The sequence below is a fragment of the Schistocerca serialis genome, chromosome 2, assembly GCF_023864345.2.
Source record: "Schistocerca serialis cubense isolate TAMUIC-IGC-003099 chromosome 2, iqSchSeri2.2, whole genome shotgun sequence".
In the NCBI taxonomy this organism is placed as follows: domain Eukaryota; kingdom Metazoa; phylum Arthropoda; class Insecta; order Orthoptera; family Acrididae; genus Schistocerca; species Schistocerca serialis.
Window position 1 is genome coordinate 912,764,776 of NC_064639.1, and position 13,103 is coordinate 912,777,878.

Here is a 13,103-nt window from a genome sequence, read left to right on the forward strand (position 1 = left end):
CAAATGCCTCATTTGAACTTAGTGAAGCTGTTCAGAAATTTTGAATACGTAGCAGTAGCTGTCTGAGCAGCGTGAATGTATTGAATTAAAAATATTGCCGTAATATTTCACAGCACTAAATTTAGGTGCTCATCAGCAATTTCAGATTGCATCCTGATGTATCACATTTTGAAGACTTATTTAAAGAATATATGCAAGTATCCTATAGCCACTTTCTTGGCGAGGGACTAGGTGTAATAACTACGCAACTTTAAAATGGGAATTACATGTGTCGGCCTCAGTACATTAAGCCAGTGACACTGTACTACCAGTGACACTGTATTACGAGGTGTATCACTAAAATTATTAATAGTGTTAAGTACGAACTTTAGTGTGCTCATTTACCTAGAATCCCAAAATCCTTCAATACGAACCTGCACTTTGTCCAAAAATGTTTTGTTGCAATTCAAGACTAAGGCTCTAAAATTTAGAGACTGTCATTCGCAGTATTACAACTGGCAAAGTTTTATTTAGTTCCATAATTTATTTTATGTCCTATTCCTTCTAACTTTAAATGTCGTACGTTAGTTTGGTTAGTAGCGTGTATAGAAGTTTTTGCTGTTTCCTTATACGTGCCGTTGCGAACGGCATTGTAACAGCCATGCTATGTCTATTAGGTACACATTGGTACTGAAGCCTTGGCAGATAAAGTTAATGATTAAGTCGCGCATGGTTCTGAATAACCAAGACTCGGTGTGAAGAAGTAAATGTGAAGTAATGTTCTCCGATTTCCCAATGAACAAACTGCATTAACTACCTAGCCAATTTTCGCCTAAATATCTGAAGTAACCAGAAATTTCAGTGCTCTAAAGTATTGTAAATTACTATAATCAACAGATGAGATTTCGAACTGACCTTATCAGTATTTAAAGCTTTTCGGTGCAATGTCCTATCTTCGGGAGTTAGCTACGTTTACGCGGACGCCATGGACTAGATAGTTTATACACCACATAGCGTGCAACGTAAGAGTAATACCTACATATACACCATTTTAAAGCACTTCTACGCTTGTGTACCATGGTAGCACTAGGTGCGTCTTTATTTCATGAGGAAAAGACCACATTAACGGTCATTTCCGATCAAAATAGATACTTTTTGCAATTCGAATCAAGGTTGCTTATTGCATGTCATAAGCATATAGGAACATTGAGAACTGATCATTCTCTGTCCATAGACCAACGGAAACACCAGACAGGTTGCCAGTTCATATAGCTGGTCAGTCTCGTGCACAGAAAAATGCTGTTTCCTGGATTGGTATTGAAGTTCTAAAATTACAAAGGGTAAGTACTAGGTAATTATTTGTGAGACTCGCTTATGTCATCTGGTTGGTAGAAGAGGTTCATTTGTGTGGGCGTATGGTCTGTAGTTCCTATAAAACAATTTTTAGGTCATTTTAATTTCGTTTATGCAACTACAAAGTAGTCACCAAACGTGATTCATTTTATTGAAAATTGAAAACAGAAGTGCTACATTGTGTTGTGTTTTACATCACGAAATGTGTAGTTCTGCAAAGCAGTGCTGGATTAGGCCAGAAGCAACAGTGGCAAACAAAGCCAAAAACGAGCACGCAGATGGCGTTTCTTGACATGCTAGAACCTAACTATGAAAATATCACTGATGAGGCTTCACTTTAATAGTAGTAAACGCATTTGGTGACAAAAAACACGTATTTTCGTGGAGTTGCAAGGACGGAATTAAAATACCCCAATGAGAACCTCTATGATCTCTTGTTACGAAGTTCACTGAAGAGCCAAAGAAACTAGTACACCTGCCTAATATAGTGTAGGGTCCTCACAGAAGGGCTGCAACACGACGTGGCATGGACTAATGATGTCTGAAGTAGTGCTTCCTGCAAGGCTGTCCATAAATCCGTAAGAGTACGCGATGGAGATTTCTTCTGAACAGAAAGTTGCATCCCAGATTTGCTCAGTAAGGTTCATGTCTGGGGAATTTGGTGGCCAGCGGAAGTGCTGAAACTCAGAAGAGTGTTGGAGCCACTGTAGCAATTCTGCCTGTGTGGAGTGTCGCATTGTCCTGATGGAATTGCCCAAGTCCGTCTAAATGTAAAATGGACATAAATGGATACAGGTGATCAGACAGAATGCTTACGTACGTGTCACCTGCCGAGAGTCGTATCTAGACTTATGAGGGGTCCCATATCAGCACCTGCACATACCCGATACCATTATAGAGCCTCCACCAGCTTGAACAGTCCCCTACTGACATGCAGGGTCCAGGGATTCACAAGGTTGTCTCCATACCCGTACACGTCCGTCAGCTCTATACAATCTGAAACGAGACTCTCTCGACCAGGCAACATGTTTTAAATCATGAACAGTCCAATGCCTGTGCTGACCGGCCCAGGCGAGGCATAAAGCTTTGTGTCTTGAGTCATCAAGGGTACACGAGTGGGCCTTCGGCTCCGAAAGACCATATCGATGTTTCGTTGAATGATTTGCACGCTGACACTTTATGGCCCTGCTTTGAAATCTCTAGCAATTTGCTGAAGATTGCAATTCTGTCACGTTGAACGGTTCTTTTCAGTCGTTGGTCCCGTTCTTGCAGGATCTTTTCCTGGCCGCAGCGATGTCAGAGGTTTTATGTTTTACCAGATTCCTGATATGAAATGGTCGTCGAGAAAATCCACTTCATCGCTGCCTCGAATGATTTGTCCTATCACTCCTGCGACGACTGTAACACCACGTTCAATCTTTGATCTTGATAACCTGCTATCGTAGCAGCAGTAATCTGTCTAACAACTGCACCAGACTTGTCATATAGCCGTTGCCGAGCGCAGCGCCGTATTCCGCTTGTTTACATGTATCTATTTTGATGCACATGCCTATACCCGTTTCTTTGGCGCTTCAGTGTATGTAACCTATACTCTCCTTCGCTTTACGATTTCATTTTGGAAATAATCTCATGGATCACATATTGAAGTATTACCTTTATAGTCTTCTCTGGGTCAATCTGCGCTCCTGGGTTGTGAAATCCGGCAAGGCATTCCGGAACATGCGTCAACAGCTGCAGGACGTCAGCCGTTGGATGGTCAGGGAAACGGTACGGCAACATGGAGCACTCTGCGTACTGCAACATAGAAAATTGTGGTCAAGTGTGTGCCATTTGGCTTGTTACCAGTATAAATTTTCCTTAAGTATTCGAAAGGACTAAGCAGAATAAAATAGACGCCTGTCGGCTGCGTAGAAAGAGAGCTCTATCTTTCTCCCTCCAACGTGATCCTTGTTTCATGTGAGCTTGGGAGAATAAGTTCAGCTTCTTTGCGTCAGGATTTAAGAGAGGATGAAGTATTAGCTGCTGTTTGGTTGACATGTCAACGATGTTTCAGAACTGAATATTCCTAACTCGTGCAAATAAGTAGAATTCATTATATTGGGTTGAATAAATTATATAGACAAATGTACAAGGATTTACTAAACTAACCAATAGCAGAATGGGCAAACATAAGCCTCATGGTAGGGTTAGCTTTAAGTAAGCGACTCTGAGGTAAGGGTGAGGATGACTGGCAAAATACTTTGAAATATTACAAATTAGACATCCGTTTCTTGTAAGTGGTCTGGTCATTTAAGTGTGGTGAAAGATTCTGAATAGCTTGGAGAGACATTTCAAGACATTCAAATGTTAGCTGGGAAACTCTAGAGAGTTTTCCAGTGTGTTTCCTTGAGGGTAAGGATGTTAAGCCTTAAGGTTGCCGCCTGGCTTAGGAAACATACGAGACAGTCCTTTACAAATATTGTAAATGGAAAGTTTTCCCAATTCGGAGAGCTTGAAGGAATTCTTTAACTCTGACTCATTCAGGTATAGCCTTATCAGTGACCAAGATGCTTCAGGGTTAGACTATGGCCTCATAACCTGAACCAGCCCAACACTACCTACCAAACAGCCATAAGCGTGCCGTCGCACGAAAAGCGGGCAGAAAGCTACCGAATTAATTTCCGCCGATTCACATTCCCGAACGTTTAATAGACATACCGCAGTATGCTAACATAAATGCAGTTTAATAGTAAAAATGTGCAGAATATTGTGTATGAGGTTAATAAATTCGTTTCAGTGTGATATTTTATGAGCTATTATTTTTTGTATGCAGTGTGAAGTGAAGTCTATGGTCAGCGTTTGATCATTATTATGCAGTTTCTTTTTAAAACTGATGCTGACTGGTTCAAAGCCGTAAAATATTGAAATGGTATGTACGTCACTACGACGGAGTGACACGATAAGGAAGAGGTGACAGCTAAGGGGAAGGCAAGACACTAAGCTGGGCTTGTCGGAACTAGGGGCACCATTGATGGAAGCACTGTAGAGTAAGCAACTGGCTCCACGCATTTTGTAAAATTTGTGGTCTGATTTTGGGCGACAAATGGCCATTCAGCGGAACTGTGGTGACTTCGAATATTTGACAAGTCCCTCATGCATAGAATTGTCGGCAACTGTATCTGTAAATGAACTGTAAAGTTTTTATATGAAAACGTTAATAAACGGTAACAGCTTGAACAGTTAATCGGGAATTGGGTGCGATACTTTGAATCTTCGTTAAAATGGCTGCCGGCTAGACTTTACTGAAATAACTTTTGCCACTTAGTTTTTTACTGAACAAACAACTGACTTATTTGTTGCCGTCTAATTTTTTTGTTACAGAGAACTATGGCTACATTGCTTTATATCGCAGTTGAGAAGTATGTAAAGAACTTAAACTTTAATATTTTTAAAAAACTATTTCACAGCAATGTGCGATCGGTCTGTAAACCACATCTCACTGGCGAATATCATGTAATCCGAACTAATTTATATTCCCTCTCAAGGAAAGGGAATCAAAACAGGGTGGTAGTTAGCAACTTCACAGCAAATATGACAAACAGAAGAACTGTTGATAGCTACCGAGCGAGGTTGCGCAGTGGTTAGCACAGGGCTCGCATTCTGCAGAACGACGGTTCAAACCTGCGTCCCGGCATCCTGATTTAGGTTATCCATGACTTCCCTAAATTGTTTCTCGCAAATGTTGGGATGGTTCTTTTGAAAGGGCACTGCGAACTTCTTTCCCCAGCCTTCCCTATTCCAGTGGAACCAAACGACCTCGCTGTTTGGTCCCCCTCCAAATCAACTATCCAATTGTTGATAAGATCACTGCAACGCGGCTGAAAGTTCAGAATGCCTATTTCACTGTAACAAAATTATGTTATATTCTGACGAAAATGACACTAAAGTACTGCTCAGTTGCGTGAAAATAAGGCATGAAGAAGAGTTCACTGCATCAATGTAACTGCCTCTGCAAAAGTCATTACAAACGTATAACTTATGTCAGCCGTTACTGAAGTCTGAGTTTAAAAAGGTAACAGGTGTTCCTAAATGTTTCATTTTAGCCAAAAAATTAAATAACGAAACAATTAGTCCAGGCGCCTACTTTAAATGGTTGCGAAAATATACTTGACCTCTTAGAAACATAATTCTAACCAAATAAGGAGTATCATGATGGATACAGGCATTAGCGACCACAGGATTGTTGTAGCGAGACTGAGTACCCAAACATCCAGACCCACCAAAAATTAACTCAGGATTTAGCTAGTCAACAAAGCAGGTAAGTGATTTACGCCTTACTAAGAATCTCCATTCTTTCCAATTTGAATATATAAGCGTGGGCCAGACGTGGACTAAATTCAAAGATATATATAATCTATGTTTATAGGTATATATCAAATTCATAAGCGATGCTACTGATCCCCCATGGTGAACAAAACAGGGCCAAACACTTGCAGAAACAGCGAAAATAGCATGCAAAATTGAAAGGAACACGAAACACTCAAGTTTAGCGAACTTTTACACAAGCTCCAAATGTAGTGCTAACTTCAATGCAAGATGCCTTTAATACTTTCCACAACGAAACTGTCTCGAAAGCCAGCAAAAAATCCCAAGAAATTATGTTCGTATGTGAAGTATGCCAGTGGAGAGACAGTCAATACCTTCACTGCACCGTGGCGATAGTCATTACAGTGCCGCTAAAGCAGCATTGCTAAATACGGGTTTCGGCAATTCCTTCACAAAAGAAGAAAGTGAATATTCCAGAATTCGAACCAAGAACTGCCAACATGAGTAACTTGGCAGCATATATCACCGGTGTAGCAAAGCAGCTTAATACACCAAGACAAGGCCTCTGGTCCTGACTGTATACTAGTCAATTTCAGAGTATTCTGATACAATAGCTCTACATTTAGCAGTCATATACAACCGATCGCTCGTTGAGAGGTCTGGACCTGGAGATTGGAAATTTGCGCAGGTCACACCATTGCCCAAGGAAGGAAATACGAGTAATAAACTGAATTACACCCATATCGCTAACGTCGGTTCGCAGGTATTAAAACCACAGAGCAGATCATCTGGGTTGGCTGATCACAATAATTACAGACGATGAGCCTATCACTCTGCAACACATTAAAATGTCCACCCAAAAAAGACAACGCGAGATGAACATGTAGGGAAAAGACAACCACCAAGAAACAAATGCAAAGAAAGTGCGATACCGTTAAAAATGGAGGGAGGGTGGCGACGTCAGAGAGAAGGCTAAATTCCCACTCTTAGATGGTATGATAAAAAACCCCTCACGAATACAACTTAAATCTGCTGTTGAGGCATTGTCGCCCAATACCGAAGGTAGAGTGCAGGTCACGTTAAAAGTCCGCTGGAGACCGGCTGAAAGTGGGCAGTCCAGAAATGTGTGGACGACAGTCCTGAGTGAGCCAGAGTGACACCGAGGTGGTTCCTCTGTGCCTGAGGAGGTAGCCATGTGTCCATGTGTTAGCCACACATGGCCAATGCAGAGCCGGCAGAGAACCACAGAGTCCCTGAGAGAGACCCGCATGGAGGACTGCTACACATTCTTAGTCTCCTTAATGGCATGCAGTTTGTTGTGCATGCTGAGGTTATGCCATTTTGCCTCCCAAAGCCGCAAAACCTTGCGGCATAGGACACTTGCAGAAAAACCGGTCTCCATTAGCGGTTTCCGCGTAGCCTGTTTAGTCAGCCTGTCGGCAAGCTCGTTGCCTGGGATTCCTACGTGACCTGGGGGTCCAGACAAACCACTGAACGACTGGACCGTTCCAGGGCATAGATGGACTCTTGGATGGTAGCTACAAAGGATGATGAGGGTAGCGCTGGTCGAGAGCTTGTAGGCTGCTCAAGGCGTCGGTACACAGAAGAAACGACTCCCCAGGGTATGGACGGATGTGCTCTAGAGCACGAGATATAGCCACTAGCTCGGCAGTCAAAACACTGCAGCTATAGGGCAAGGAATGCTGTTCAGTATGCCTTCCACGGACATATGCGAAGTCGACGTGAGCGTCAGCCATCAAGCCCTTTGTATGAACCACTTCGTGGTCCTGATACATGTCAAGAATCTAGAGGAAGTGGCAGCAGAGAGCCACGGGGTTAACCAAGTCCTTAGGGCCATGTGAAAGGTCCAGGCGAAGCCGCTGCCGAGGTGTACGCCATGAAGGTGTACGTGAATGGACTTCATGTGTAGGTAGTAAAGGCAAGGACTCCAGTTCGGAAAGAAGGGATCAGACACGAACTGCAACTGGGACGCCGACGCGGGTGATGAACCTCCGTGTGTGGAAAAAGGAAACGGTGATTCGGACGCACAGGAGAACTACGAATGTGTGCAACGTAACTGGCCAGCAGTTTCTAACGCCTAACCTGCAATGGAGGGACTCAGGCCTTCACTAGCACGCTGGTCACCGGACTCTTCCTAAAAGCTCTTGTCGCTAGGCGAACGCCACAGTGGTGCACTGGGTCGAGTAAACGCAACGGTGACGGCGCCACCGACCCGTAAACCAGACTCCCTTAGTCAAGGCTGGGTGGAACAAGGGCTCTGAACCCCCTAGTTGATGCTGCTCAGGCAGCGGATAGCATTGAGGCGCTGCCAGCACTTCCGCTTAAGATGACGAAGGTGAGGAAGCCAAGTCAATCGGGCGTCGAAAACCAGGCCTGAGAATCGATATGTCTCCACTAAAGTTCTGGTTCTGGATGAATGGTACAACGCCGACCGAAGTGCATAACACATGAAACTGCAGCCGAAAACTGGAAACCATGGGCTAGAACCCATGACCGCCTTGAAGATGGCTCCCTGTAGGTGCCGCTCAGCAACAACAGTACTGGTGGAGCAGTAAGTCGTCCGCACACAGGTGAAACGGACGGCGATACAGCTGCTGCTAGATCATTATGGTCACTAACAAGGGAACCTCCCCATCGCACCCTCCCTCCCCCCCCCCCCCCCCCCCCTCAGATTTAGTTATAAGTTGGCACAGTGGATAGGCTTTTAAAACTGCTGCTGCTGAACACCGATCAATCGAGAAAACAGGAAGATGTGTGGTACTATGAAAAAATAAGAAAATATACAAACTGAGCAGTCCATGTGCAAGATATGCAACATCAAGGATAATGTGAGCTCCGGAGCGCCGTGGTCCCGTGGTTAGCGTGAGCAGCTGCGGCATGAGAAGTCCTTGGTTGAAGTCTTCCCTCGACTGAAACGTTTAATTTATTTATATAATTAACTTCGCTCTCCAACATTCCAGGACATGTTCAGATTTACTTTGACATATGCAGGATTTGACGGTCTACACACGGAAAAATTTGAAAACGTTAAAAACACACGTTTTGACAGAGCAAAGGGAAAACTCTGCGACTGTGAAACTGTTGCATTCATTTATTGCAGTTTATGTGACAAACTTACGTTTTCATCACTTTTTGGTAGTGATTATCCCATCCACAAGAATACCTAAATCGGGAAAGGTAGAAGAATCTTTTTACCCATTCGTCAAGTGTACAAGTTAGGTGGGTCGACATCATTCCTGTCATGTGACGCACATGCCGTCACCAGTGTCGTATAGAATATATCAGACGTGTTTTCCTGTGGAGGAATCCGTTGGCCTATGACCTTGCGATTAAATGTTTTCGGTTCCCATTGGAGAGGCACGTCCCTTCGTCTACTAATCGCTCGGTTTTGCGGTGCGGTCGCAAAACACACAACTTATTACAGTGAACAGAGACGTCAATGAACGAACGGACATTATAACTTTGCGAAAATAAAGAAAATAGACTTTTCACTACGGGGAAAACTTAAACCAAGGACCTCTCGTTCCGCAGCTGCTCACGCTAACCACGGGACCACGGCGCTCCTGCGCTCGGACTGTTCTTGATGTTGCCTATCATGCACGTGGACCTCTCAGTTTGTATGTTTTATTTTTTTCATAGTTACACACACCTCCTTCCTGTTTTCTCGATTGATCTGTGTTCAGTTTTAAAGGCCTATCCACTGTGCCAACTTATAACTAAATCTGAGGGGGGTGCGATGGGGAGGTTCCCTTGTAAAAATAGAGATACAATCAATACAGAGCCCTGCAGGACCCCATTCTCATGGATATTGAGGCAACTATGGGAAGCACCCCCTTGGACACGGAAAGCATGAAGCGACAGGAAATTATGGATAAAAATCGGGAGCGGGCATCTGAAACCCCACTCATAATGTGGAAAGGATATCTCACCAGGTGGTGTCATACTCTTTTCGTCAACAATTAACGGCAACCAGGTGTTGGTGTCTGGAAAAGGCTGTTCAGATTGCAGACTCGAAGGACGCAAGATTATCAGTGGTATAGTGAGACTGGCAGAAGCCGCCCTGGGATGGAGCCAGAAGATCACATCACTCAGGACCCAATCCTACTACCAACACACTATACGTTCCAGAACCTTACAAAGAACGTTGGTGAGGCTGATGGGCCGATAGGTATCCACATCAAGCTGGTTTTTACTGAGTTTGAGCACCGGAACGATGGAAAGACGCCATCTAACCAGATCTGGTTGAAGATGACAAGGAGACTGCGCTTTTAGTCTGACGAGGCATGTGTGATCATCTGACTATGGATCCGATCTGGCCCAGGAGCTGTCAGGTCAATGTGCAAGGAGGCTGAGAAGCTCCCACTCTAAATGGAGCATTATAGGATTCACTGACGTTCAATGAAAGAGGGGGCTTTCCCTTCCATCCGCCATTTAAGGTTGCAAAACGCTGGGGGATAATTCTCTGACTCAGAGGCTCGAGATAAGTGGTCGGCAATTCCGTTTGCGTCGGCAGGTAACACCTGTCAGGTGTCTGGCACCCACTAACGTCTCATCTTAGTCCAGACTTGGAAAGGCGACTTGTGGCACCCAATGGTCGAGATGTACCTCTCCCAACATTCCTGTTTCTGTCTTTTTGTAAGCTGGCAAAAGTGGGCATGGAGCCATTTGAAAGCTATTTGGTGCTCTAGGGAAGGGTGCCACTTATGTCACTGTAGAGCTCGTCGACTCTTCAATGGCCTGAGCTATTTCTGGCGACCACCAAGATACTGACTCACTGTGCACCCTAAAGAACCAGGGATCGTGTTTTCCGCCACACAAAAGATCGTTCTAGTGACCTGTTTAACTACCTATGTTACTATGTGAGCGAGATTCAATGATGACAGGTGAAAGCTTCCCAGTCTGCATTGTTTAAAGCCCATCTTTGTAGACGTACAGGGGAGCGACAGGAATATGGGATAGTGTTCACTACCACCCAGGTCATTATGGGCTCTCCAGTGGACAGATGTGTAAGTCCTGAGCTGTAGAGGAATAAATCTATGGCCAAGTAAGTGCCATGAGCCACACTGAAGTGTGTGGGGGCCCCAGCAAAGAGACAGAGGTCGAAATGAGACAGTGAAGTTTCGACGTCTCTGCCTCGGCCAGTAGGCAGTGTGTGGCTCGCTCTCTCTCTCTCTCTCTCTCTCTCTCTCTCTCTCTCTCTCTCTCTCTCTCTCTGGTTTATGGGCGTTAAATCTCCCAAACGTAGGACAGGTTTAGGGAGCTGATCAATCAGTGTAGCTAACATGGGTCCTGCACCATCTGAGGAAGATATGCACTGCAGACAGTTATTTCCTGTGTAGTCTATTTTCACAGCCACAGGGGTTTGAAGGGGGCACACGTTTACTGAATATTGGGTTTAGGACAGACAAACTCCATCTGACGCTGTTATAGACGCTGCAGTTCTTTTGATATCCCTACAGCCATGTAGGGCAGGGGTCTGGATGGGCAGGGGTCTGGATTGCCAGGAACCAGGTTTCCTGGAACAATGGAGAAACCAGGTGTGAAGCTTAACAGTTGCTGTAGCCCAGCGTTGTTGTGGAACAACCGCCGCATTTAAACTGGAGGATGACATCGTGAGGCTGGGAAGGCTTGAAGCATGCGAAGAGACAGGTTGCGCCTCAGGGTCACCTGTTGTCACCAATTAAGTACTTTTATCCATTCCAACTGTGGATGAGGCATCAGTGAGATTCAGGTCATCAGGGGACGCTGATGATCTCCACCTCATCCACGGATGCAGATCTGGTGGGGAGTGGTGCAGCTGGGGCCACCAGAGGGTCCTTTTTCTTAGTGGACTACTTTGTTTGCTTGCCCTCTTGCTTCTGTTTTGGGCTTGCTGGGAGGACTTCTCTGAAGTAGCTTCAGGCACAGAGGAAGATCATGAAGCTCTTAGTCCAGCAACTTTTGGCTGTGTTAGCCACTGGTGAGTGTCTGCTGTGGTATTAGTGGAGACCTTGGGAGAGGCTACCACAGGACCCCTTCTGCACGAGAGGAGCCAGAGAAGGCTCTTGCTTCTCTGGCTGGGGGTGGGGGGGTGGGAGGGGGACCAATGTCCCCTGCATTTGGAGGGGCCTTGCTCCTGAGGTAGGTACTTTGGGAGCGATGGAAGGAGATTTTCCCCTACCACCAAGTGGGCAGATGTGTTCTGGAGGCCTGGAGCGCCCACTGTTTGTGGCACACAGTGTGGTATGACTGGTACTTGTGATGGCGATGCTGATGTAGCTGCAGTGTATGTGGACATCAACCGAATGGGGTTGAATCTTTCAAATTAACCTTTAGCCTCTTGTTAAATCAATCAGCCCAGGGTTTTGTACTCCATGATTTTCCACTCTTTTTGGAGTACTGTGCAGTCTGGCTAGCAGTGGAGTGCTCTTCTCCACAGTTGATACAAGTGGGAGGAGACACACGGAGTATCTGGAGGCAGTGGATGTCTGCCGTCTCGACATAGGGCATTTGAAGTACAGTGGGAAGACATGTGCCCAAATTTCCAGCACAAAGCACTGCATAGGGGGAGGGACGTATAGTTTAACGTCACAGCGGTCATCACCTTGACCTTTTCAGGCAGTGAATCACCCACTAAGGCGAAGATGAAGACACCAGTAGCAACCGTGTTGTCGGGTCCCATGTAAACGCACCAGGTGAAACTAACACCCTGCCGTCTTAGATTGGCGCGGAGCTCGTCGTCAGAATGCAAGAAGAGGGAAGAGGTCGCGATGAAAAACAATCCCCTCGACCATGTTGAAGCTTTCATGGGGAGTGACGGAAACAGGTATATCACCCAGCTGGTCACAAGCTAGTAACCCCCAGGATTGGGTTGGGATAGTGTCTTCATTCAGACTGCACCACTTCTCATCTTTGACAGCGCTGTCTCCTCCAAACCTATCCTCAAAATGTTCAACAAAAAATGGAAGCTTCATAGGTTGAAAGAAGTCCTCATCCATTCTGCTACAGACTAAATACCGAGGCGAATATGGCTCTTCATTCTGTAGCCCTACGTTCCTCCCATTGTTTAGCGAGGGAGGGAGGGGAACGATTTAGGTTCGCATCTGTCATCACTGTACTCGATCTTGCCCTTCTTAGAGACATACGGTCACCAGCAAGAGAACTGTTTCATTGGGGACATCTGCCCTGTTGCCACCCACTTCAATCAGGGACTTTCCCCACAGGCACCACCCAGCCGCAACAAAGGCCACCTGGCATGATGGCCGTTGCCGGGAGTCCTTATGCCCCAGGAAGACATGCATCTATTCCTTGGTATATGTGGGGAGTTTACAGCTCAGGCATCAGCAGTGCAATCCCTCTGTTGTCAGGAGGCTACCACCAAATGGGTACGTGACAGCCCCACCACAACGGACTGGCTACTGTGCTGGATGTTGGGCGCAAAGGAATCTAATACTGTCATGGGGCGA